This window comes from Typopeltis vanoorti, chromosome 8 (assembly GCF_054136105.1).
Source record: "Typopeltis vanoorti isolate ZY-2024b chromosome 8, IOZ_Tvanoo_1.0, whole genome shotgun sequence".
Lineage (NCBI taxonomy): Eukaryota > Metazoa > Arthropoda > Arachnida > Uropygi > Thelyphonidae > Typopeltis > Typopeltis vanoorti.
In genome coordinates, this window is record NC_143556.1 from 114,929,444 (window position 1) to 114,956,999 (window position 27,556).

A 27,556-nucleotide genomic window follows, 5' to 3' on the forward strand; every position below is an offset into this window, starting at 1 on the left:
ATTGCAAAGAAACATCTGTAATAATCATCATTATGAATATTATAATAATATATGTTGTAAACAGTTATTGTTATTATTATTATTTTAAAAAAAACTTTATGTACTAGAAAGTATTTGTTATGCATAATTGTCTTCATATAATGTATGTAATTTATCTGAGAAATTATTAAAAAAAATAAATAAAATAAAAATAAAAATTATTATTAATATATGTATGTAATTTATCTGAGACATTATTATTATTATTATTATTATTATTATTATTATTATTATTATTATTATTATTATTATTATTATTATTATTATCTTCATTGTTAATATTAGAAGAACACGTGTTGTAAATATATTTGCAAAAAAGTATTATTATCAATATTTTAATTGAAATGCAATGTAGAAAATGAATCACATACCACTTAGTGCTGAATTTTGTAAAAATTACAATTTGAAATGTCACTAAAGATGATTATTGTAATTGTGTAAATATTTTAGAAATCAATAAAAAAAAATTACCAAAAAAGAAGAAAAAAAAAAGGGGGGGGGGGGAATACTTTAATCAATAGACTTTGTTTCACAAAACTCGTTACATTAAGCAAGAATGAATAATTCATTTGTTGCAGAGAATACTTATCGAGCATTAATTCGATAGCGCAGGATGAACAAGCGCGAAGCGTAAAACAGAGAGAATAGCAGCACAAAATAAACATCGTGCAATTTATTAAAATAAACGCTACGCTATTTCATGGTAACTTTAATTGCTAATCAAAACTATTTTCGCAATTCGCAAGAAATGACCGTCAGATTGGCAGGTGTGTTATTTCTGCAGTTGCGCATGTAATAAAACATAAATACAAGGTGACTGCAATAGAAAAATTCCAATTATTATACATTGTTACATTAAATGTGAGCATCAAAATATCATAAAATGGGTCTCTCGTTATTGTTCCAGCATGCACGCTATATAAGCGTTTTAATGTATGTAGAAAAGAAAATTTCTTAATCTCGATTTTTTTCCCTTTTTTTTTTCTAATTTAGACTGCGTTTATTAGCAAGTGGACGGTTATGCGCAGTATGAATACCAAGGACGCCCTCATAAGAGCAGCACAGTATCCAAAACTATTTTTGGTTCCCGACTCAGGCGGCGATAAAGTCAAATTACGTGACCCTCTCTCCATTCTTAATTACTTCTTGTTGGGACACTTTTTTATTATTATTGTTGTCAATAAAAGCTTATTTTCTCGAACTCTTTCTACCCGTTTTCCAAGATAAAATTAAGACTTCTAAGATGGGGGTTTCCCTCACGGACCACTCCCACAGACTGGGTAACACTGAAAAGAAATTTTTGCGAAAATATTTTTGATATGATTCCCTAGATCAATGGTGTTCAACCTTTTTTACTAGGCGAGCTACTTTTCTATAAAAAGTTATTCGGCGATCTACTTTCTTATATCGATCACGTTCCCCCAACCTGATATCTGATTAATCACAAATAAACAACTAAAAATAAACCACTAATCAACTAAAAAAAAAATACACAACTAAAAACTTTACTTGTGTATTTAAAAATTTATTTATCACTTTTAATTATTTTAATACAACAAAAAAATTTTATATATATATATATATATATATGTATATATGTATATATATATGTATATATATATATATATAAGTTACAGGAAAGGCTGGTTGATTACAAAAAAAAAAAGTTAATGTGAAATTTGGCATTGTATGGACCGCGCGATATTTTCATAGTCAAGTTGATATGAAGAAGTGGCCAATTGCAGACAATCATCCAAATGATCGATTGTAATTTGGTTTCTTAATTGATTTTTTATGACGGTCATATTTGAGAAAGCGGATTCTGACAAGTATGTCGATCCGAAACACGACAGAATTTTTCGCGCAATATCAGTTAACATTAGGAATTTTTCATGTGCATACTTCCAAATGACTTCATTGTTTATTGATTTTAAATGAAAACTATTCTGAATGTTTATTATCTCAAGTTCTACTTCAGCTTGATTTATATCAAACAGCCGACTAATTTTATTTAAAATTTCTGTGATGTTCAAGTTTTCTTGAAATGGATTACTGATAAAAGATACAATCATTTCAGTTTTATTAAAATCTTTAAATCTTCAATTTATTTCTTCCTCAACTAATTCTATTTCACGAATAAATTATTTTAAATCATAGCGAAGCATTTCTTGATTTTGTTCAAAAATTTTTAATAAATATGGGAGATGTCTAAATTCACGGTCATTTATATTTTTCTTTAATAAAAGTAAGTATTGTTGGAAAGTTTTTATTGAACTTAACACGTCAATTAAATTTTTATCTCTACCTTGTAACTCTAAATTTAAATTGCTTAATTTCTTACAGAAATCTACTAAAAATGATAAGTGTAACAACCCTCTTTTATCGCTCAACTGTGGGTAAATATCTCCTTTTATATCAAGAAAATATTTTATATCGTTAATTAGTACAAGAAATCTTTCTTAAAAATTGACTTTCTGCTGAGCCAGTGAACATTATTGTACAACAGATGTTCCCTATCATCATCTGCCTGCAATTTAAATAACCGCCGTTGCAGGGCTTTTCCTCGAACATAATTTACAATTTTAAATGTAATATCCAAAACATCTTTTGTGTTTAATCTTTTACTACACAGTACTTGTTGGTGAATAATACAGTGGTACGTTAAAAAATCTGGATATTTGTCATCCTATTTACATAATGAAATGAAGCCTGATTTATTTCCTATCATTGCAGGAGCACCATCAGTAGTAATAGACACAAGTTTAAAAAAGCGGAAGTTTGTGTTGTTTCACAAATTCATCAAATGCCGAAAAAAAATTGTCTTCTCCCCTAGTCCTTCCCAATAATGGTATAATTTTTAAAAGTTATTCTTTACTTGAATAATCTTGAAATACCATGCGAATAAATACCATTAACTGAGCAATATCAGTGAAGTCGTTTGATTCATCTAATTGTAATGAAAACGCAACACACTGGTGAATGTCTGACATTAACCTGGCCTGAAAACTTTTCTCCGGCAATTGGAACTCTTTCTTTCGGCAATTTGAAACCTTGTCTGCGGCCTACAAGTAGTCTCTCTCAAGCGACGTCTCGAACCGAGAAGCTCCTTTCTGGAAGCGGGAAACTCCTCTCTCAAGCAACGTGGATCCCGACAGTCTCTCTGACGGCGACTCTGGACCGGGCGGCCTCCTCTCTGACAGCAATTCTGGAACCGGGACCCCTTCTGCTTACTTCAGTCCCTTTTTATTAGGCCTCCTCTGAGACCTCGCATAAAGTTTGGCAACCCCCAAAGAATCGGTATGAGTCTTTCATCTTAAGTTTCAAGTTCGGCACGCTTTTTGTTCTCCTGCGCTTTCTTTTGATTGTAAGTTGCCGGCCATCGGAAAGTTGTTTGAACTCTTTCTGACTGACTTCTTAGATCTTTACACTTAGAGCCTGCAAGCCTTTCTCATACATACAAGTTTCAATAACAATCTTTCTAATGCCGCCATGTACAGCTTCGGCGACAAAAACATTGACTTTGTTTTTAACACTCTAAAATATTCTTATTAAAGCAATATATACAATTAGCTTCAAAAGAGTTATTTACAAAAACATCTAATACAAACTATACCGTGACAAACAAAGTTTATTTTTTTACAATATTCACACTTGGGACTTATCCTAAGTAAAAAATCGATGTAATGTGCTTTGGAATATTTAATATTTAAGCTACAATAGAGTTTTTACACTTTGCTTATAATCGTATTCACTCGGCTCGCTGTTTGACTTCCACTGTCTGTGTTCACTGGGCATCTATAGATGCCGTATGGTCACTCTGATGCTCGATGATGTTCCACACTAGGCCGCGCCATGTAGTCCTGTTGTTTGCCCTTCTGACAGCCTCAACTCTCTGAAGATCAGTCACTCCACACACGCCATCCATCCATCTCATTGAGGGTCTACCCCTGCCTCTTTTTCCAGGAACGTTACCTTCTATTACTGTTCTTAGAAGTCCTCCTTCCATCCTTTCTATGTGTCCAAAATATTTTAATTTTCTTCTGTCAATATCCTTAAGGAGCCTTAAAGTTCTACTAATCTTTTTTAACACCCATTCATTTGTACGCCTTTCAGTGTATGATATCCTCAACAGCCTTCTGTAACAACATCTCAAAAGCAGGTATCCGTTTCTTATCTGACTTCTTTAGGTCTCGCATCCATAAGTTGCTGTTGGAAAAACAACTGCATCCAAAATCCTCAACTTTGTTCCCATGGAGATAGATCCATCCTTCCAGATTTTAGACAGGTCTCTGACTGTTGTTTTAGCCATTCCAAACCTTTTTCTGGCATCTTCTGAACAGCAATTCTTCACATTAATAATGGATCTCAGGTACTCAAACTTGCTGACTTCCTCAATTCTTTCTCCATTAAGATACATTTGTTTCTCAAGAGCTTCTCTGTTTGTTTTTCCTTTGAGAACCATGATCTTTGTCTTGCTAGAATTGAGTTGAAGTCCTCTGTTATTACTGATCTTGTTAACTTTGTCAAGAATTAGTCCTAGTTCTTCCATGTCATTACAAAGGAGTACGTATCATCAGCGTACCTCAGATTACTGATCAATCTATCTCCTATCGTAATTCCTGTCTTGAGCTCATCCAATGCTTCACGCATGATGTCCTCTGCATATATACTAAACAAGTGAGGAGAAAGTAAACATCCTTGCCTAACTCCTTTTCCAACTTGAAGCCAGTCACTCAATTCAACACCTGTTCTTACTGTGGCTTCTTGCTCCTTATACAAGTTGGCTATCAACCTGATAGTGTGTTGAGGAAAACCCATTCTTTTCATTACTTCCCACAGTTTCACATGCTCAACACAGTCAAAAGCTTTAGAGTAGTCTAAGAAACACATTACCAGAGGGAGTCTGAATTCTTTATATTTTTCTATGATCTGTCTAAGGCAAAGGATCTGATCTCTGGTGCCCCTACCTTTCCTAAAACCTGCTTGTTCCTTGGGCATCTCTGCCTCAACTTTGGCCTCAATCCTATTTAGCATGATCTTTAATAAAATTTTGCTTGCATGAGATATCAAACTAATAGTTCTATAATTCTTGCATGTCTTCATATCACCTTTCTTGTGCAGTGGTATGAAAACTGACTTCTTCCAGTCTCTAGGCCATGATCCTGTCTCCCATATCCTTGTAATCAATCTATGAAACACTCTTATCCCTCCATCTCCTGTGGCCTTAATTAATTCTGCTGGGATTTCATCTGCACCTGGGGCCTTATTGCTGTTGAGCTGCTTAACTGCTCTTTCAACATCATGCCTAAGTGGAGAAGGTTCCAAATCAAAATTTTCTTGGTGGGAGGACTCCACATTTTCTTTATCCATTCTGCTGTACAGTTCCTCGCAGTATTCTTTCCATCTGTTTTTGATTTCCAACTCTTCTGTTAGTAATGATCCCTTCCTGTCTTTGATGACATTCAATTTAGGCTTGAACTTGTGCTTTAAGTCACGAACTAAATAAAACATCCTTTTATAATTATGCCTTCTCATCTGGAACTCTATTTCTTCGCATTTATTAGTATAGAACTTTTCCTTATCCTGCTTGATGGCTCTTCTGATTTCTCTGTGTAATCTCTTGTATTCTTCGGTCCCTTTGTCTCTTTGTTTTTCCAACCGCCTTCTTTTGATTAGTTCCCATGTTGAATCTGATATCCATGGGTCTCTTGGTTTTCTTATTGGGACGAGATACGTCTTCGCTGTATTATCATCTTGACTCCTTCCCAAAGCATTTCTGGTGAGATTTCCTCATTGGTCTCCAAAACATCATCCAGCTGAGTTGATGTTTCTTCTGTGAATCCACTAGGAATTACTCTAACATCCAATCTAGTGGAATGTGCCTTACCTGGAAGTTTTCGGAGTCTTAGTCTTACTTTGGCTCTTACCAGCTGATGGTCTGTACCACAATCTGCTCCAGGACAAGTATACATATCAGAGATGCTTGTCTTCCACCGCTGGAGAGCCAAGATGTAATCAATCTGGTGCCTTGACCTATCAATGTTGGATGTCCAAGTATAGGTTCGTCGTGGATGTTTCTGGAAGCAGGTATTGGTAATAACTAATCTGTTAGCACGGGCCAATTACAACAGTCTTTCACCATGGGTGTTACGTTCACCCAGACCAAACATGCCACACTCCGGCCTGACTCTCATACTCTTTCCCACTTTTACATTTAAGTCTCCTAAGATGTACAGTATGTCTCTCCTTGGTAGGCAGTCCAAAACAGTTTGCAAGTTTTCATAGAATTCTTCACTCTCTTCTTCAGGCCTATCCGTGTGGGATGCATAAACTACCACAATTGATACATTGGTAGGCTGAGCCTTAAGTCTAATGGAGAGTATCCTATCATTAATGGGGTTATAACCAAGAAGGCTTCTTGCCTGAGTTGTCTTCAGTATCACAGCTACCCCATGATGTTTTGAGTCACCACCTGAGTAAATAACTAGCTTACCATCCGTCTTTTGAAGTGACCTTCTCCGTTCCATCTAGTCTCTGTAATTCCCAAGATGTTAATTTTATACCTATCCATCTCTTTACAGACAATCTCAAGAGTACCCATCTGTAAAACCCGGACATTCCATGTACCTATGTAAAATTACTTTCTAAGATTAATCTTATACATTCTGTGTTGCTCATTCACGGTATCACTGACTTTTGATGGGGGAGTGTAATATACTTCTCGAACAGGACCCTCTGCCTAAGCCCTGAATGCGGCTCTGATTATTCTGCGCGACAGCCGATGCAGCATGAGAAGCGTTATTAGGCACAATCATAGTAGCATTTTGGAGTGAAGTCACTGCAAGAAGAAAGTGGTAGGGGTGCAGAGGCCCTTTCCACATAAGCTGAAATCGCAAAATAGGAAAGATTCACCCCTAGCCCTCGAATACTCTAATAGCATTGGGGGGAAGGTAGCAAGAAGAAAAGAAAGAAGAAAAGAAAAAAAGGGGAGGGACCAGTCTACAGATAATATAACAGATGTATATCACATGAAGTAAGGCATGGTCCAGCATCAGGTACCTCGGGTTTGCCATGCCCGTACTCACTAAAGTGAGCCCTTGAGGAATGACTTCCACTGATCCAAATTAATTCATTTACCCGGACTTATAAGAAAATTACTGATTTGACAATTTTAACGAAAAATAAATAAGCAATAGCAATTCACTTAAAGCGAATTAAAAATAATACAAAATAATGATAAATAAAATATTATGTTTTCAGTTTTAATTAAATTTGTAAGTAAGGAGGAATACACAAGTAATCGACCAAAAATCGCTCCGCGATCTACGGATTGAACACCCCTAGATTGAACAGCCCTAGATCAATATGATATTTTTCGGAAAAGAACACCCATTGCAAATATTTCAAAAAAATATCTCAGACCTGTTCGAGCAAAGAGCGTGTAAATGAGAGAGAGAAAGAGAAACACAACTGAATTTTAAAGTAGGAGAATATACAGACTGAAACTCCGATGCAATGAATTAGGAAAGTGTGGTTCTGTTACGTTGTTTCTTGGTAGCATTTTTTTAATTGTACGTAATGCTGACAAAGTGCTTGAAATTCTTAGAAATCTGATATGGTAATAGTGTTACTCAACTGCCATTCATAACATTTCTTTCTCAAAATTACACAGAAAGTAGATTTTTATCAGTAGCGCAGCACTGCTCATTAGTTGGGAGTGGGAATCACAGTAAACGGACTATTTCAAAATTACGACATTAAATGTGGTCAAAGGGTAAACATTTTCTGATTCGAACAAAGTAATTTTGTGCATTTTCCTTCAGCAGTTTCGGAGTAAAATAATTTTTAGTTAAGCGAACGGGAGACACCCATATTTCTTGTTTGTTTTCAGTATACAAATAAATACCCACATCTGTAGAGGTGCATTCGAGCCTTAAGAATCTTAACAAAAAAATTTTGAATTTCAGTTAAAGAGCATGAAACTCGTATATATATTACTTTTTCTTTTTAAATACATACAAATTGAATAAATCACAAATGTAGTAACTTATATTAATGAAATTAAAATATTGGAAATCTAGAATCATATCAAAACTCGCGTCTAACCTTTCTATTTTTTTTATTTAATTTTTTTTTTTTATTTCCTGCAGTTAATGAGTGAATTTTGTTCCTTATATCAAAAACTCGTGTAGGAAATTGAAAAGTTCAATGCTCTTCTTGAGTATTTTGTCAGTAAATGTTGCTTTCAGATTTCGTTGCTTACTATTAAGAACAATGATTTCTAGTAAAATAAATAAATAAAAAAGCACGACTATATTTATGAGAAATCCGTTTTGCTACTGTTAATGGAAATTATTGTTAACAAGTTATTTGATTGATTTTGTTCAAGATTATTACTTTTATTTTTGGTTTATCATTATTTATTTAGTTGTTGAAAGTTTTTCACTTGATTATACTATAAATTAAAGATAACAAGAAATTATGTACTTGGTTTAATCCTTTATCCAAGTGTAAGCAAGCAAAGTATCTTCAGCACTGGAGAAACTCGTGGTAAAGGTGGTATGATTTCACATCACTTGCCTTAGTATCCCATAATGCACAGCACAGCACATCTCCTTGCGGACATGTATAATGCTATGCGTTATGGGAAGAGTCACTTCCCAGACCGGTTTCCCTGTTTAAGTGAGGGGTTACCTCTCCAAAAACTCGTGCAATCACCCAGATCACCCAACAGTGAGCGACCTGCGTGATCATTTAACTCAGCGGTGGCTCTGCTCAGTGACAGGCTAATCTACCATCAAGCAGAACTGTTCATATTCCAGGAAAAGCATCAGCCAAGGAAGACTAATACAGGCCACCCCAACGAATCGAAATCCATGGATGCTTAAAAGCTCCCTAAGGCAAAAACCTTAAGGGAAGAAAAATTCTGCTCACCTGGAATCAAACCACCAACTGGTTTCCCAGTATTATGCGTGGGGTTACCTCTCCAAAAACTCGTGATCCCCAGATCACCCAACAATGAGTGACGCGAAGGATCTTTTAACTCAGAGTTATTCCACTCAGCAACTGACTCACCATGTCACCGAGATCTCTGCGTTTGCTCTACCCAGTGGCAGGCCCACCCCACCAGTGAGCAGTGCCGCTCATATTTCATCTGAGGGGTTACAGCAACAACCGAGACTCAGTTAAAACTTCATTGACTACAGCACTGCCATCCATTACCCTGGGCAGAAACTCTGCTTTTCCGGAATCAAGTCACCAACCAGTTTCCCTGTATTATGTATGGGGTTACCTCTCTAAAAACTCATATTCCCCCAGATCACCCAACAATCAATGATCCGAAGGATCTTTTAACTCAGCTTTGTTCCACTCAGCAACAGGCTCAGCCTGTCACCGGGAACTCTCATTGTTGGCTCTATCCAGTGGCAGGCATACCCCACCATTGAACAGAGCCACTCATATCTCATCTGAGGGGTAACAGCAACAGCCGAGCCTCAGATAAAATTTCATTGGCTACAGCATTGCCATTCATTACCCTGAGCAGAAACTCTGCTTCCCTGGAATCAAGTGTATAAGTGTGGGATTACCTCTCCAAAAACTTGTGTGATCACTCAGATCATCCAACAATGAGCGACTGGAGTGATCATGGTCACCGCTCTGCTCAGTGACAGGCTCCCCTACTACCAAGCAGAACTGCTCATATTCCAGGAAAAGCATCAGCCAAGGAAGCCCTAATACATGCCGCCCCAACGGATCCAAATCCCTGGATGCTCAAAAGCTCCCTAAAGCAAAAACCTTAAGGAAGCAAAGACTCTGCTCCCCCCAGAATCAAACCACCAACCGGTTTCCCTGTTTAAGTGTGGGGTTACCTCTCCAAAATGTCATTTGATCAGCCAGATCACCCAACAATGAGCGACCTCAGCGATCATTAACTCAGCGTTGGTTCCCCTGTGGCAGGTTCACCCCACCACCAAGCAGAGCCATAATCTCAGCGGTGGCCCCACTCAGAGACAGGCAAAACCCTACCCCAATCTTAGTTAAGGTAACAGAAATGTTACCTTAACTAAGAAGTTAAGGTAACAGAAATGGTCGCAATATATCATTTCGGCCTATGTAATCGAGGAAAAAAAACTTTTATTAAATACTTGAAATTGTTTGTTGTATGTAGACAGTTCTATATCCGTTGGATTGCTGGACACACTTGAATCCCGAGTGGGAGTTTTTTTAGCACCAGCTACACAAGTGACGTATACATACAGTAGTTGGCATGAGAAATGATAATGTATCAGTACCATTATTCAGTGCCGAATGTGTTTGTCCAGTGAATGGAACGAAGGGAAAAAAGACAAAAAAAACTCTTCTATGTTAAAAACTTGCCAGCTCCCTACAGATTAAGATCAAATCCTCAATAGCAGAAACAGCTTCCTCTGTTTTGTTCCTTTTACAGCTGATTACAGTGCTTTTCATGTGTGTTCCCGGTACTGAAACTGACCTTATCAGTTCAATTTAAAAAAAAGGGGAGAAAAAAAAGACTCCTTGACGTCATTCAATAAAGCTAAGTTGGGTAATATGATAAGGAGTAAGTAACGAAGTAGAGAGATGCGTTCCAGGAAATCAACTGGGATACACATTCAGTAAACGAACGATCATATTTATATTTTTCAAGTCCGCTTAGGTTATCATTGGGAAGTGTTGTTCTCTCTCTCTCTCTCTGTCTCTGTATGTATGTACGCTCGCTCGATACATTTGAAAGCATGTATTTAAACAAGTAGTTCACTGAACTTCGTTTCGTTGTTTTCTGAATGGTCTGTTTGTAATACTTTAATCATTAATTCAAAACGAAAGTGATGTAGTTTATTAAACAGCCTACTACAAAAAAATCGATATATTAATAAACATTTAAACTTCTCTTCACTGCTGTAAACTAATTAAGGTATCTGGTAGAATATTAATCATACGCCTTTTTTTTGGGGGGGGGTGTAAACAGAAGCAGTAATTTAATCAGCAGTATATTTTGGGTCCGTTCAAAGATTTCGCTTTTTTTTTTTCGGAGCGTCTGAATTTTCCCAGGTTTTTTTGTTTGTTTTTGTTTTGTTTTTGACATGATAATTGCCTCACTCTCTGTATATATGGTCACCTATTTGTGGAAGCAACTTAAGAGAAATATGAGATATATTAAATATTATGGCATGGTGTTATGCTATCAATGATTGTACTGTTTGTCACTATGGCTATTATAATTTTATATTACTATAATCATAGAGAATGCAGGTTTATATAATCAGATCTGAGCAATTCTGATTATTTAAATGATAAAATCTGATTTTATTATTTTATTTTATTTACGCTACGACAGCTTTCTTTAGGAAAAGAAGTTGTGGATATGAAGATTAAAATTCCTCTAGCATGTCTTGTAATATATATTTATAAAATCTTGAGTATATGCCAAATGATGAAGAATAAAATATTTACTATTTTTAGAAATTGTAAGTGCTTGTAAAAAGCAATTATCAGTGTACAGGAAAACCTCGCTTAACGCGATTAATTAATCCATCAATTAATGCGCGCTAAACGAAATCGCGTTAAGCGAATACAATACACCAGTGTTTCTCAAAGTGTGGTACGCGTACCCCCGGGGGTACGCGAAAGGTCGTTAGGGGTGCGTGGCAATTTTCGGCTATGCATAATTAAAGGAGTCATTATATTTTTCAACAAACAGTGCAATTAGAGACAACCTGGATAAAACAGCACTAACTAATGAATCACATCCCCTCTCCAAAAGAAACTGCTGTGTAGACCAAGCAAAACCATATGTTGCCGGTGGAACATATGATTTTGCTTGACACCACCCCCGTCGTTAACGTGTTAAAACTAAGAAATATGTAGTGAATGTGTTTCAGATATTATGGAATTCGGTTGAAGGGAATTAGCATTTCAACTCAACTGTTGAAATGCTAATTTATCTTTGGTTCGCGCAATCTTTTGTTAATACCGCAGCAATCATATGCAGTTCTTCGCTGCTCTACATATCTCAAGTCTTGTAAATTACTGGTAATTTTGGTTGAAATAATGGGAAAGAAGATGACGCTATTTGGGTAGATGACTTTGACGATGCACACAAAGAAACTGTTCTCGATGCCAAAAGGTGATAGCGAGTAGGAACGTCTTGGTAAGTCGCACCATTTTCAGTTTTTTTCTGAAAATTTTAGTTTCGGAAAATTGCCGCACGTATTTCTCAACACGATTTTTTAGCTTTAATTTTGGGGAAAAAAGTTAGTTATATTTGAGTAAATACAGTATTTTTTTTAGCTTTCAAATTCTTATGTATGGATCATTAGTTAAAGATTGGATTTATAAAATCCCCAAAAGAGAGCAATATAGCAAATGCAAGTAGCTGTAAGTAACAAGAAAAAGTTGATATTGCATCTGGATCAAATGAAATTGATGAGTGTGTCATCTGACATCTCTAGAGAACCAAAATTTAAAAATAAATCATATTTTTTGTTTACATGAACATATAAATTCAATTAAAATAGATATTTAATTTTAATTAATAATTTTAATTAATTATTTAATTTAAAATATAAATTAATTATGTTAATTAATATTTTAAATTAATTTATTAATTTTAATTAATATTTTAAATTAATTTATTATTACTTTTAATCAAGCAATCAATCAATTTTAATTTTAATTAATTTATTTATTTTAATTAATTAATTTTGATTAATTAATGAACTTAATTAATTTTATTAATTAATTAGGGGTACTTGGTAATAATGAAAATTTAAGAAGGGGTACGCGGATATCTGAAGTTTGATAAACACTGCAATACACAATAGGAATAATTATAATTCATCCATCAGTTAGCGTAAATTTGGAAAAAAAATACAGTATAAGCTATATTAGAGGATAAAATCATCAAACTTAATAAAAATCAGTTGCTTGCATTTTTATTTAATGTCTAAACATTTGATTGAACTACTTGTTTACAAAGAAATTAAGTAAAGATGTTTAAATTGTGCTTCAATAGTAAGTTGATCTTTTTAGCAGTCGTTAAAAAGATCAACTTACAGCCACAACGATTGTCGTTCTATAACTATCCATGTTGTGGAAAAATTCATGTAGTGTTTCAAATTCGTGCATTCTGACATTCCAAGCCAGAAATGGCTATAACTAGAATCTCCGACAGGTGAATTTTTTTTTCTTTGACACTTGGTTATCATTATTTTCCTTTTTCGCATTCTAACTACCCGAAGAATCAGTTCATCTTTCTTAGTGTTTTTATGTTTACAACTCCAACTGATTTTCGGTGTCTAATATCATTGACAAAGCTGGAATAAAAGCTAAAGGATTACGGTTAACAGTGACGTGACAACACAAGAAATCTAACAAACTCACTCAATAAGTCGTCCACTTATTCACAACGTCTTCCTTAGATTCTCGACATTTCTTAATCAGTTCTATTTCCAATTATCACATAGATTTCAGTAAACACCGCTTAATGACTCAGACCTTCTCCAACAGTTTTTTTTTTTTTTTTAGGATGCCGTTTCCTCAGACACACCTAGCGTCTTGCACTTTAGTTACAATGGCTCCAAGCAGACTGACCTCAGAAAAATCCATTCACCTTTTCTGTAAATAATTATTTAATCTAAATACTTGCTTTGACTGAATCGCCTAAATAATTATTGCTGGAATGAAGTCTCCCCTCCTATTCACTAAAAAATCTCACTTTATTTAGTTGAATAAATGAATAAATATGAGTTAGTTATAAATATGAGTTATTGGTTGAATAAATGAATAAATATGAGTTAGTTATAAATATGAGTTATTGGTTGAATAAATGTGAGTTAGACAATCTCACAAGGCGGTCGAGGGATTTCTCTCCAAAAACAGGCAAAAAACCCGCCAGAGAACACAAGTATAATGCACTGGGATTACATTCAGTTGCTACGCCATAATTCCAACCAAACCTACCAAATCAACGTGTATCACGACAGTACAACAAAAAATTCAGCACATTGCAAGTGGCTTATGAACAAACTTCAGCTCCATAATTGAACCGTACAGCCTCATAACTGAAAAAATTAAACCTGGCTTGCATTCCGGACAAAAGGTAACGTACCTTCTGGTCCTTCTACAAAAAAATAAAATAAATAAAAAATTTGGTGTTTTGTTGTTTCAAAACGCTGTTGCTCTCCAGCACAAACTACTAAATTCACACTTTGCGGGGTTTATATATGAAGCTGGCAGGGTTTTCCTCCCTCAGACAAACCGGCCAGAGGAACACATGCAATTAACAAACATAATACTCTGGTTAGCCTTAGTTGTTTGGCAGTACTCCCAAAACAACCCAACAGCCTAAGCTAACTTTAACAGCAGCTTAAGCTAACTTTAACAGAATATGAAATTTAATCAGCTGTTACATGGAATAATTTTCTCCTATTTGGAATATTGCCCCAAAAACTCCCTTAAAAATTCTTGAAACAACAAAATAATAATAAAAAATGAGCAGATGGGGGAAGAAATGAAGAAAATCATTTAAAGGATAACCGGGCTGTTGGCAAGATTAAATTTAATGTTAATTAAAATAAATATACGATAGAACTGCTACTGTACATTTTCCCCATCAAATATTTTATGCAGGTCTGTGTTGAGAAGCAAATTCTGAAAGAAATATTAGCCGACTATTGTTTTAATTCTGATGTAGGAATTCTTCCAACGAAGTCGCATATCACATTCCTCACCCATTAATAGTGATTTTCAGTGGACTTCTTCCCTCTCTAGGTAACCACACGAGATAAATTATGCCTTAGGACTAATTCATTCGTCCTTTCAGGGAGGAGGGGGGTTGTAGTTCTGACTGGATTGTATTTCTTATCTTTTCTCAATGAGTGCTTTGAGTCAACTAGCTCGTTGCAGCAGCTTGGCGACGCTAATGAAATCTAAAGACGTAGGAGCAGTGGAAGTGCAATTTTATACATTCCATTGCACACGGAGTTACCGATAATGAAATACTCAGTTATTTTCGCATGGAAATAACTTTTAATAACTGATAAAGCTATTCACATAAAAATTACTTCACCTACGCAAAATAATTTCGGTTTCATTAATAGTGAAAAATAATTGTTTGCTTCATCAATTCGTTTACTTCGCGACCACACTAACGACATTACAGTGCTATTATTTTATCCTGAGGATTGGTGCCCAAAGCTTTTTGGATCATTATTATTATTAATACGGTAAACTTATCGAGAACTTTCCATACCCTTTCTAATGATTTCTAATGTTTGGATTATTATATAATTATTTTTTTTTATCAAGATATATATATATATATATATATATAACCTTCTTGGGAAAATGTTAACCACTCTTAGAGACGGGCACAATGATTTAAAACAAAAGAAGTAGGACTTTTTAAAAACATAGGAAGGGTATAATTAGTTGGTGGGAAGTGTATAGATAAAGTATTTTTACGTGACCTTCGTTGGTCCAGCAAAACTGCTAATCCGACAATCTGTGGAACCAATGGTGCCAGGAAATCGACGTTGTGCCAGTATTTCTGGTTATGCAATCAAGGTAATTTGCATGCGTAGGTTATATTATGTTCTCGAGCATAATAGAACCTGCCCACACCGTATCGCTTTCTGGAAGAAGAAAAAAAAAAAAAAGTTTCAAAACACAAATAATGAATATTTATTATCCTTTTATATATTGCGATTAAGATGAGCGGAAGAAAATGTTAAGTGCAATTTGGTTTTTAATGATTTATTTACATTCTTTTAATGCTGTTATAAAACACCAAGCGTACATTTGCTGAGTCGACATAAAAGATATTGGAAGTCCGAAACTACAATGAAGTGCAAACATCGTGGTTCAGATCTAGATGTGCATCGTTCTATTTCACTCGCACACCATACCCAGATTAGCATTTTGTCTTCATTCGACGATGCAGTCAATGTTGCGGTTACCTGCTGCTCAAATCGCACATCTTTATCCAAGCTTATTTACGTCCTCGGCTGATGCCGCTGCCGCATGTATCATATTTCTAAAGTACTTTAACTGTGTTTTTTATGGCTGCTGCTCATTTTATGCGTTAGTCCAAAACAAAATAGTAAACTGGCCCCTATGGATTCTCTCAGTGAGTTTTATGTCCAAATGCATCCCAGTTTAGAAGGCTTGATCAAACTCTAATGCTGATTTCAAAGTCACGATAATATAAGAAGAGAGCCGCAAAGGAACTCTAAAAGTAATAAATTATAATTTGGTTCTCAGTAGTGTAAAATGATAAGTTGGGAAGACTTACTTTCGAATCCGAACTACTAAGACACGAGAAACATTTTCGCTTTTAAAACTGAAGATGAATTAGCTAGTCTCAGAAAGAACGTATACCAGAGAACACGAACTGATTCAGAAAGCAGTTAACTACCAGATAGGATTAACCTTCCTATCCGAATAAAAATTAGGTTAAAAAAAAGCCATCTTGATTATAACAGGCTTATCTGGCTTCATATATGATTGGAAGATGAAATGAAATTATGGGCTATCTTCATTATAGACAGCCCATAAATGAAATTTATGGGCTATTATAATGAAAATATTATAGATAAAGAATATATCGCCAAAATTTAATTCATTGAAATTAGCTGGTTTGAAATATTTATACAAATAACTGTAACTTTGCTCCGTTGTGGTGAGGGAAAAAAAAAAAAAAGGGGGCAGAAATTTTTATTTTGACATAGTTGGGTTGTGACGCGTATGAGATCACATCAAATTCATGGAACTTTTCTGGTTAGAATTACTTTATATTGCTTCGAATTATTTAAAAATAAAAAGGAGGAAAGAATAGGAAGCTTTCTGTTAAAAATAAAACAATTTGAAAACAGCGCGGCGTTTAATACGGCTACATATTGAACACACGCGCGCACACGCACACACACACACACACACACACACACACACAATCAGGTTTCCCAAGAATTATCAGACCTGACAAAATGTGCAACAAGTCTTCAAAAATATTACCAAAGAATAATTGATCTGAATTATATAAGTGAAATCAATGAACGCAATCTTGCTCAAGTATAAAATCTAGCAAGGATGAGCGCATCACGAATAATATAAATAGACAACTCCAAAAATTCAGAATTCTTCCGTAGCTTAGAAAAAAACAGGGAGTTGATTCCCTTAGTTGTACAAAATAAAGAAACATTTGAACTAAAAATGAATCAGCAAGTGTTCAGAGATGGATGTACTCACAAAACATACAAACAGAAAGCCAGAAACATGTATACATACATAATTATTACAATCGTCTCATACATAGCCTTAGTTGGTTTGGCGTAGTCTTAACAACGAAACAAATATTCAGATAACGGCTATATTCTTTAGATAAGTGAGCAACTAGCTGAAGAATTAATAATTTATCTAAGGGCTCTAACATTTAAAAGTGTTGCCTTATAATTTTATCCTATTTTAATCCTTTGCTTCGTACAGTTTGCTTTCATTTTTATGAACTAAAACGAAACTTTTTGAGATAAGGTTGGCTCCATTAGTGTTTCATTTTAACCTCTTCGCTTCTGGTGACGTAACACGAGTCGCGTTAATCCTGCTAACAAGTCACAGTGGTCGATATCTGTCAAACAAAAGTGCTTTATTTTCTCATGTGTTTCTCAAGCTGAAATACTAATTGCTTGTCTTCTAAACGGAGGAAATGTATTTCCTGTGATGGAAAGCCTTACATCTGGCTAATGCTACTTTAAAACTCCCGTTGGAGTACATTGAGCTTGACTTCACTTTTTTCTTTGCTTTTAGTTTTTTCTACTTCGGTTCACTCACACTCACATGCTTTACTTGTTAACTTTTTTTCTCTTTTTCTCTCCCCCCCCCTTTTTTTTCCTTTTTAATGTTGCGTCTATACCTGACGGTATTTGCTTCCCTACTCGTGACTCATTCCGTAACTTTGCACGCAGGGATGGATTTGTCTGTCTGCCGTCTTTTGGTCGTATTATTTTTGGCTTATGCTGCTGGATATGCATCCCAATAAGTTTCAGAGTTGGTACATTTTGGAGGCCCCTGAAATGTAGAGAAATGTGGTCACCCAATATTTTCTCTAATCATTAGAAAAAGTCTCTGATAAAATCCTAATGCATTACTAGCATAATTTAATGCAAACAATGCTGGATAAAAGAAAAGATAACGAATTATAGTTTTAAAATGAATTTATCATAAGCATGCGTATAAAAGATGTCATGTTTTTTATTTGCTTCATGAAAGTTGTGAAAATTAATAATAATCAGTTCATTGTTATTCACTAGTAATGAGAAAAAAGGAAATCGTAACATGCCGCCCACAAACAAGGAAGAAAGTATATTTTTTTATCGTTTAAAAATAGATTAATAAACTGATTTATTTATTTTAAAAATCAGTTTATTAAATATAAATATTAAATATAATCATTTTAAATAATTAGTTAATTAAGCCACTGACGATTACTTTCAGTAAAGCGTAGTTTTACTCGTACTGGAATTAGATGTTTTTTTTTTAAAAAGAGATCAGTTTATTATGATACATAAACAAATTGTTTTCATCTATAATCTCCCTCTCCTGTTCTTTCGTCTTCTCCTGAAAGCAGTTTGTAGAACCATACTTTTTCTTTGGTTGAAAAAACCTTGGTTAGAATCCTTAGAACGGGAGGAAGATCTCTAAGAGCTTTTCAGCTAAAAGCGAGTCATTGAACCAATACGAAAATCGCAGGGCTTCTCTCCAAGAAACTGGGTTCTTTCCCATCATAACTGAATATTGCTACACAGCGTTAGCGAAGTGGATAACCATATCATCTGAGAAAATTGCAGACTGATTTGCTGATAAAAAGAGACTTACCAGTCAGAGAATAAACTCAGTTGAGAGACATAATATACTCGCCTAATGGCTAAGTCATCTTAAACAACATCACCAGCACCAGGAATTTTAAAATATACGTTATGAGTGGTTAATTTGAAATGCAGTCTCCATGTGTAATCATAAACGTGTGCATTGTCTTTTCGAGTGCGCTGACATTGGCTCACTCGAAAAGGCGATCCTCAAAGGCAAAGCAGCGAATAGCCTTTTAATATAATAATGATAAAAACGAACCTTATAAACTCAAGGAGGTACATAAGCAGGTCCAGAATAGGCTTTTAAAAACATTTCTCTCTCACATGGGGATTTGAACTCGCAGCCTTTGCAGTAAATAAGCACTGAGTTTTATTGACTGAGCTACCGAAGCAAGCAGGAGCTTGTATTGTAGTGAATGAACATTGCTACACAGCGTTAGCGAAGTGGATAACCATATCAGCTGAGAAAATTGCAGACTGATTTGCTGATCGAGGTGAAACATGAGACTGTGAGTACCATATTAAAAGATATTCCTTTCCTTCAGAACATTTCCCCAGGATACTGCGCTTATGTCCATCAAAGAAAAAAGAGAGCCTGAAATGCTCTTTCTGCGATCTTTAACTCATCAATATTATTCCTTGTTTCTTGCTCTGTAAATTTTAAGAGGACATTCAAATCACACTTCTAGGTTCTATTTGAATATGACACAGCACAGTGTTTTTTCTATGTTACGAGGTGAAGAGAGAGAATGATGACCAAACAATTTAAATCGCATAATTTCCAGCGTAGCGCCACATATTATGTTCATTGTTTTCCACGGAGCATTATTTACGTGACCGCTACTTACAGCGTTCCTTTAAATGTAAGTAGTTGAAATTTCCATTTTCCCAAAGAACATACAAGTGAGGATCCGAAAGCTTAATCTACGAGTGCATAAATGAAGGCCCGTAAAATGCAGTTGTAAACATTCTACAGTATGCATTTTTATAAAACATGAATGTGCACGTCAGTAGCGCACTCGGGATTTAATCTTGGGGGGGGGGGGGGACACCGAGTTGAGTAGACGATTTGAGAATACACACTACGCATCGCACCAATGACTGAACATCTGCAATGATGGCTAATTTAAAAGTAGTATAGAGATAGAAGACACGACACAACAGAAATTTTTAAAAAATGAATTTTAAGAAAAGATTTATGGAAAATTTTCTAGTGTTTTTTCCTTTTTCTTTGGGGGAATAGGGGCCCTCCCCCCCTCTGGGTGCGCCTCTGGTGTACGTATTACATAATAACCCTTATTAAGAATTTGAGATATTTGCATTGAAAAATACCCTAAATACATATTTTAAATGACAACTGTACTTAGGCTTACATTTTTATTGTATTACTTTAAATTTATTATTACTACGATGTTCCCTTGATTAGAAAGATTGGATCGAATCCAATCTAGGATACGAAGAACCTTTATCAGGGCTTTTCAACCGAAGTTGAGGTAGCTGGTCCAGTGGCGCACACAAAGGGGGGGGGGGACCCCTGTCCCCCAAAGAAAAAGGGAAAAAACACTAGAAATATTTTCAAAAATCTTTTCCTAAATAAAATTCATTTTTTTTTTTAATTTCTGTTGTGTCGTGTCTTCTATTTCTATACTACTTTTGAATTAACGATAATTGCAGATGCTCAGTCATAGGTCGTATGCGATGCGTAGTGAGTATTCTCGAATCGTCTACTCAACTCCCCCCCCCCCTCCCAAGATTAAATCCTGAGTGCGCTACTGAGCTGGTATCATATGGAGTTAGGGTTTTTTCTCTGCAAAACAGCAAATCTCCTAGAACAGGGTTAACCAAACGGTGTTCCGCGAGAAGTTCTCCTGGAATTTGTCATTTTAGTTTTCTAAGCATTTTTCATGAATAAATATTTTATAATGGAAATATTCTGAGGAGAATAATATTCGTGGATATGTCGAAAAGCTCAGACCCAGAACGCCTATAACATCTGTGTAGCAAATGTTAATGACCAAGCCGTGTATTTTTAAACGTGGAAGTATTCATGAATTATCGTTAATTTTCACACATCGAAACATTTCAACATTTGTAAAAGGGAATACCGCTGTTTATGACCGATCATAAAAATTGCCTGCAAGCGGATTCTAACAATGGGCGGCGTATCCTCTGTTCTCAAAACTGAAAGAAATAACATCTGTGTTGCAAATTAGTGACCAATCAGCAAGGAAGTATAAAGAAAATTTCTCCACTAAAATTGAAGATCAAGGTAGTCTTGTATCCGGTTCTCAAATCGAGTAATAGGAAGAAAATAGGAAAATAGAAGGAAATAGGAAGACTATCCCTATGCATAGCTCTGGCAATTTAAGGCAATTAAATATATATATATATGAGGTCTCATCACCACTGATGAGACCTCAATAGAGGTCGAAACCGGGCTGAGTAGTGGCCCCTTGCCTTTAATACATAGCATCATACATTTCCTCAAGGAGATGGGCTGTGCATTAAGGGTAAATATTAAGAATAGTGAGCAGAGCTTATTCTACCTTTACCATGAGTTGCCTTGACTTGTACTACTTTGAGGGTCAGCTAGACTTGCAATACGTGCAGGCGCAAACTTGATTTATTTGTCTGTTTGCTTACTTGGGAAATGGAGTAAAACCAAGTTTAAAATAGCTTGGTATCTTTAATATATATATATATATATATATTTTTTTTTTTTTTTGAAAGACTCGAGTAAACAAAAATGCATCGAAAAATAGATGAAATTCGGAAGTGATATTATACTATTAACATGGATGGTGTTTCTTTTTTTAATCCCTACAATTTTTAAGATTTTTAACTGTTAATTTTTAAATGTTAAGAAGCTTCGTTTCTCTAATTTGAAAATTTCACTTTTTTTTTCCCCTCAGAATACTTTGACTTATTTGCGATGTGACATCACATATATCAGATCACATCATATTGTATCTCAAAATGTCACATATTTCCTTCCCCTAAAAGTGTGACATACTTTCTGAATGATATTTTATGTATTTCAATATTTGGGTACTTTTTTTTTTTTTTACATGGACAACATCTTATTAGGCATTTAAAGAATCTAAATGGATAGATATAGTTCTCATTTTCAGGATTTCATTTCATGATTTCGTGCGGTAACTATTTCATTACTTTGAAAAGCCATGAGTAACAGACATTTCTTCGAATTAGTATCCGTCAAGAATGACGGCAGCGCCTCAGACATGGAAACCATTTTTTTTTTCTTTTACCTAACCACAGTCATAACTACAGTGCTAATATTAAAGTTTATTTCATTAATATTCCAACATCAAAGACCGTTTGTTTAAGCAGGAAATAAACCATGATATTGGTGATGACGAATGCTAAATAATGAGGCTTTTCATATCAGTGTAAAACTTATTTTTTAAAAATAATCAACTTATCGATATGAAGCTTCTTTCTTTCTGTTTTTTTAATGTGCTTCTCTAATAACATTATTATTAATAGTAACATTGTACTTCGTTGTCATTGATGTCAGCCCAAATTTGGCGCCAAACTTGGAGAAATGCCAAATACTCTCATCTCCAGAACAAAATTATGTACTATAGAAATTGTCTTAGAAATTTTGAACCGATGCCAGCTGAGACAAGGCAAAATTTCCCGAATTTTCCAAAATCCCGAGAGGTAGCAAATAAGCCTTCTACAAATGACTGCTACTGAAAAATGCATTAAAAAAATAATATAATTCAATTAAAATGGAAAACATTGCGCACAAAGTGACTCATGGCAAAACTGGAACTTAACGGTAGCAGTGAAATAGATGTAACACAATATTTGGGTGTCAAATATCTGTTGGGCATTTCCATTTATCACATTATGCTTTTAGTGCATTGAGAGCAGAGTTTCTTAAACTTTTTGAGACCACAAAACCTTATATAAAACTATTTATTTTTCACTTAATCTTATTAAAATTGCCATAAAAAGTATTTGAAAAGAATTACGGAATTCCATTGTACGCATAAAAATGGTATTCCGTATTACCTTTTAAAGTTCCTCTACCCGCAACATATTTTAACGAAGAAAACATATAATACGTAATGTTATGAATAATAAAGCAACATTTTTTTTTTCGAAATAAGTCAGTTTATTAAAAATTAGTATTTTCCTCATTCACTAAAGGTTTCTTTTTTCAGAAACTATGTCTAATACAAGTTATAAATGCCTGTGTCTTCTGAGAAACCCCTACTGCGTTCGTGGAACCCTAGGGTTCCATGAAACACTGGTTTAGAGCACCCTAGTATTGCGTAGCCCTTCCCTCTCTTCTCAAATTAAATAATCTGTATTGTGTTACATATTTCATTGTATCTAATAATAAGATGGAGAAAATTTAATGCACGTTCACATTATTAGCTGAATTTATTATAATAGCATGCATTCTAACATCCAGTAGTTCTAGAAAGTTATTCTATATTATCAAAAAATGTTAAGAAAACAAAACAAAGTAAGAAACAAAAATATGCATGGTTTGGGGTTGGCATTACGGCCAATAATTCCAGCTTTTATGCAAAGCATGGAACTAAGGCCACCATATTATGCCTGTTAACTGCATGTACTCTCCTAGCTAGTTGCTTTGTCGTGGGAGGAGAGGAAAAATCCTAACACATCCGTATGAGACCAGATAACTCGCCTTCAATTGAAAAGTCCACAAAGGTAACCCGCCCCTGATCACTATTTGAGTATATAAGATATACACTGTCACATTTGTCCTTTTGGACAATTTTAAATTTGCTCTAAAGAAAATTTAGTCAACGGATTAATTATTTCTGAACACTACAAAACTCCTGCGGTCCTTTTTGATAATAACGGATTTGAACAGCAAACAAAAAAGATGCTTAGGAATCGGAAGTATTATCCTAGCTCCAGCACAGTTCAAAAGGTAGCAAATTTAGAGAAAATTAATTTAGAAAATTAAATAAATTTAAAAGAAAGCACAAAAAAAAAAAAAAAAAAAAAAAAAAAACGCGAGATGGAAATCAATTAAGGAAGAAGCGAATGCCGATAAAACGAATGTTCACTACTGGCAGATTTAGTGTGAGCCACCCAAGAGTTTTGGGCTTGAAATGCACAAGGTAGGCATCACATTTTTAAAGTTTCTCCGAACGACTTATTGACCATTATTTCTTTTCTACTAATTTAATTCATCATTATATTTAGAACCGCGTGCACTTTTCTCAAATGTCAACAGTTATGGGGTGGGGGGGGGGGGCAGTCATTAGTACTCCGTCGTTACTTTCTGAATCCTGATTTCTTCCAGGCACTAAATAACCGAAAAAAATTCATTCGCTGATGAGGGACAAAAGTGGAGGGGAAGAAGAATCTTGAGCTAAAGAGAGGGCGCCCGAGAGGCTTCTCGTTTAGAGCACAGCTTGGTCTAGGGCCGAAAGTGAACGTTACAACGAAATATTTGGAAACTTCATTGAAGACTTCTTTTTTGGCGACTACTAAATATATTTAGTAGGCGTCAGATAAAATATCCGCCTTTTTATTTAAGAGAGAAGCTAAATACCTTAAATAAATTTCCTTTTTTTTTTCCTGAAAAAACCGAAGTTTCGGGAATGGAAAAGCAATTTAGGAACGTCGTTTATCATGAGAGTATACGATAGCATGCAATTTTAAACCTTTGAAAACTAAAGCTTAAGGGGAAAGTCATAATTTTTATAAAAGAATGAAACAGTTTTAAGCTGCCGTTAGAAGATTCAAAAATACGAATTGTATCATTGACAAAAATCGTGAATCAAATATTTCTTCTATATATTAATATCATTTAGCTGTCATCTCTAGATTAAGTGAAAATAATATTAGCAGAGTGACATATTAATAAAAAATGAATCCTATTTTATTAGAAATATAATTATAATTTACTATACTTAGCAGCCTGTGTAGCTCTGTGGAAATGGCGTTTGAATTGCTAGGCCATGAGAAAAAATATATTCTAAGTTCAATTCTAGTCGCCGACTACAGCAAAATTTTCTACTCCTTCAATCCATTCCCCAGTTAGTCGATATCTCGAATAGGCAAGCGAGTTTTTTCTACCGGAAACTGGGGATTCTTGTCCCATAAACTCTAGAAAATCGACCGTAGAAACCACACTATTTCAGACAATAATAAATTGCGTTTTAGAGTTATGGATCGCGAGACGGTGGTCCATAACTCTAATCAGCAGTGGCACTTGTCTGATGTACTCTCTTCACCGGATGTCGTTTAATATTGTCTTGGGCTAGCTGTCTCCGACTGGCTGCCAATGGAGTTGACTGCCCCTCAATCTCCAAAAGTTAGACAGGGCTAAACTGGCCTCGCTTATTCCCCATAGAGAATAAAAGGCGTTAGCAGATTTTTTATACTTGGAAAACCTATATATATATATATTTATCAATTAACTACAGTTTCTAAATTCTGGTAATCTCTCTCTCTCTCTCTCTCTCTCTTCCTTCCTTTTCTCCATTTTTGGAACATATTCCGAACTAAATATTTACTCTGTTGGCTTAATCCGGAGGGGGTGTATGATATTATTTATTTGGTTCAGACAGAAATTTTAGTGATCTTTCTGTTTATGTTACGTCTCCATTAGCGAAACGAAAGGAAAACTCGTTCTGTTCTTTGCTTAGAAATGACTTAGGTTCGAATCCTATCTAGGACACTTAGAACATTTATAACGATTTTTCACTTGAAAGTGTTAGCAGTCTCATACTGGGGGAGCGAAGTTCCCTTCATTGAAATTCGAGTTTTCACCCAAGCAAAACAGACAAACTAGCCGGGGAATACATGCAATCAATAGACATAATATATTAGTTTTGTGGCTTTAATTGCCTCTTAGAATTAGTTAAAATTTCACAATTATTCCAACAATCTCTTTCTGTTTAAACTTCAAAAACATCTGAATGAAAACAAAATGCCTGCAGCGGTTAAATGACTATCCTTACAAATAAATAAAATAAAAACCGAACTAATATTTCAAAGACTAAACTTAAGCGCTTAAAATATGAGGAATAAACATTCCTATGTAAGAGTGATTGAAGGATTTAAAAGACAACAACAAGACATATGCTACAGTACATCCGGTATATGCAGGAAGTATTTGATTTCCATTTGATCTGTCATTTTATCACCACAGTGGCGGAAGCAATACAAAATACTACATGAATAAAATAACTGCACTTCTTCACTATGTGAATAATTAAAAAACAGAAACGCATTTGCATTTTATCCTTTTTATGTTTAACTGAAGAATCTTTGTGTGTGTGTAATAAAAGAAGTAAGCCTACTGGAAGTGATGAGTCGCTGTTGCCTTCTCATATTCAAGACTCGATATTGTCCTTGAAGATATCATTTAGCAGAAAAAAAAAGTTAAACATCACTGTTGTTTATTCTTTGTTACTGGAGCGTGGAAAACGAGAGATTTGTAAGGATTGCTATTTTATAATATTATAAAGTCATCTCTGTGGCACAGTGGTCCATTTGGAGGGGTGTCATGTCATGCAGGGTTGTAACTATGGGCGAAGGTTGAGAGAGAGAGGGAGAGATGTGCGCAGGTTGCCGTAATGAAGAGTCCATTTTCAAGGATATACAACTCGTTTTAAATTACGCTTTTTTATTAAAATAAAGAAAGAAAGAAAGAAATCGCCAATCATTGTAGTAACAAAGTATATTAGCTTCTCAAGAACAAAAACAATTCTCTGAATTGTCTACGTAGCAAAATTAGGATGGTGGAGAGTGAATAGCTACATAAAATGTACGTAAAACATACATTTCAAAATTATTCGATTTGTCGAAGCAACCTACTTGTAGTTTTAACTGGTTAGTGAGCTCTAAGTTTGAGACCATGATGCGTCCTTATGATCTCAGGCAGGCTTTATTTTTCTTTTCAGGGTATGGTTTCCAAAAGAGGGAAAACAGGTGGCAATGAAAAACAGGAAATAAAACTTAAATGGTTATTCATATAAAATACATTTATACATAGAGAGCAGCACAATTAAGAAGTGAATGAAATTTCCCCTTTTTTTAACCACGCTTTCTGTGAAGGAAAGTGTGGTGAATAACTTAGATTCTGATTCATTAACATAGCCTTTCTTCAAATGGCTCTTAGCTACAGTCTATTGTATCAATAAAAAGTGTTTCGGGTAAAAAAAAAAGAGAAACAAAAAAAATCAGCCTAACGCCTTTTTATTCCCGTTTATAGGGAGTAGACGAGGCCGTTTAGCCCTATCTAACTTTTGGAGACTCAGTAGGCAGTTAAAATTTCCACTGGTACCCAATCAGATATAGCTGACCCAAGGCTATCTAATTAACAGGCACCCAGTAAAGAGAGATGGCTCAACAAGTGCCGCCATCTCGTGGTCACTAACCATAACACTCGTATTTAATGTCTGAAATAATATGGGTTCTATGGTCGATTTCCTTGAGTTTACGGGACGAAAAACCCGAGTTTCCGGGAGAAAAAACCCGCTTGCCCGTGCCAAAGTCGACTAACTCGAGAACCAGTCGAAAAAAGGGTTAGAAAAATTTCTTCTAGTCGCCGACTAGATTCGAAACCAAGAAGTTTTCCTTCGTGCGGTCAAGCGCCGTGGTGTGCAAACGCC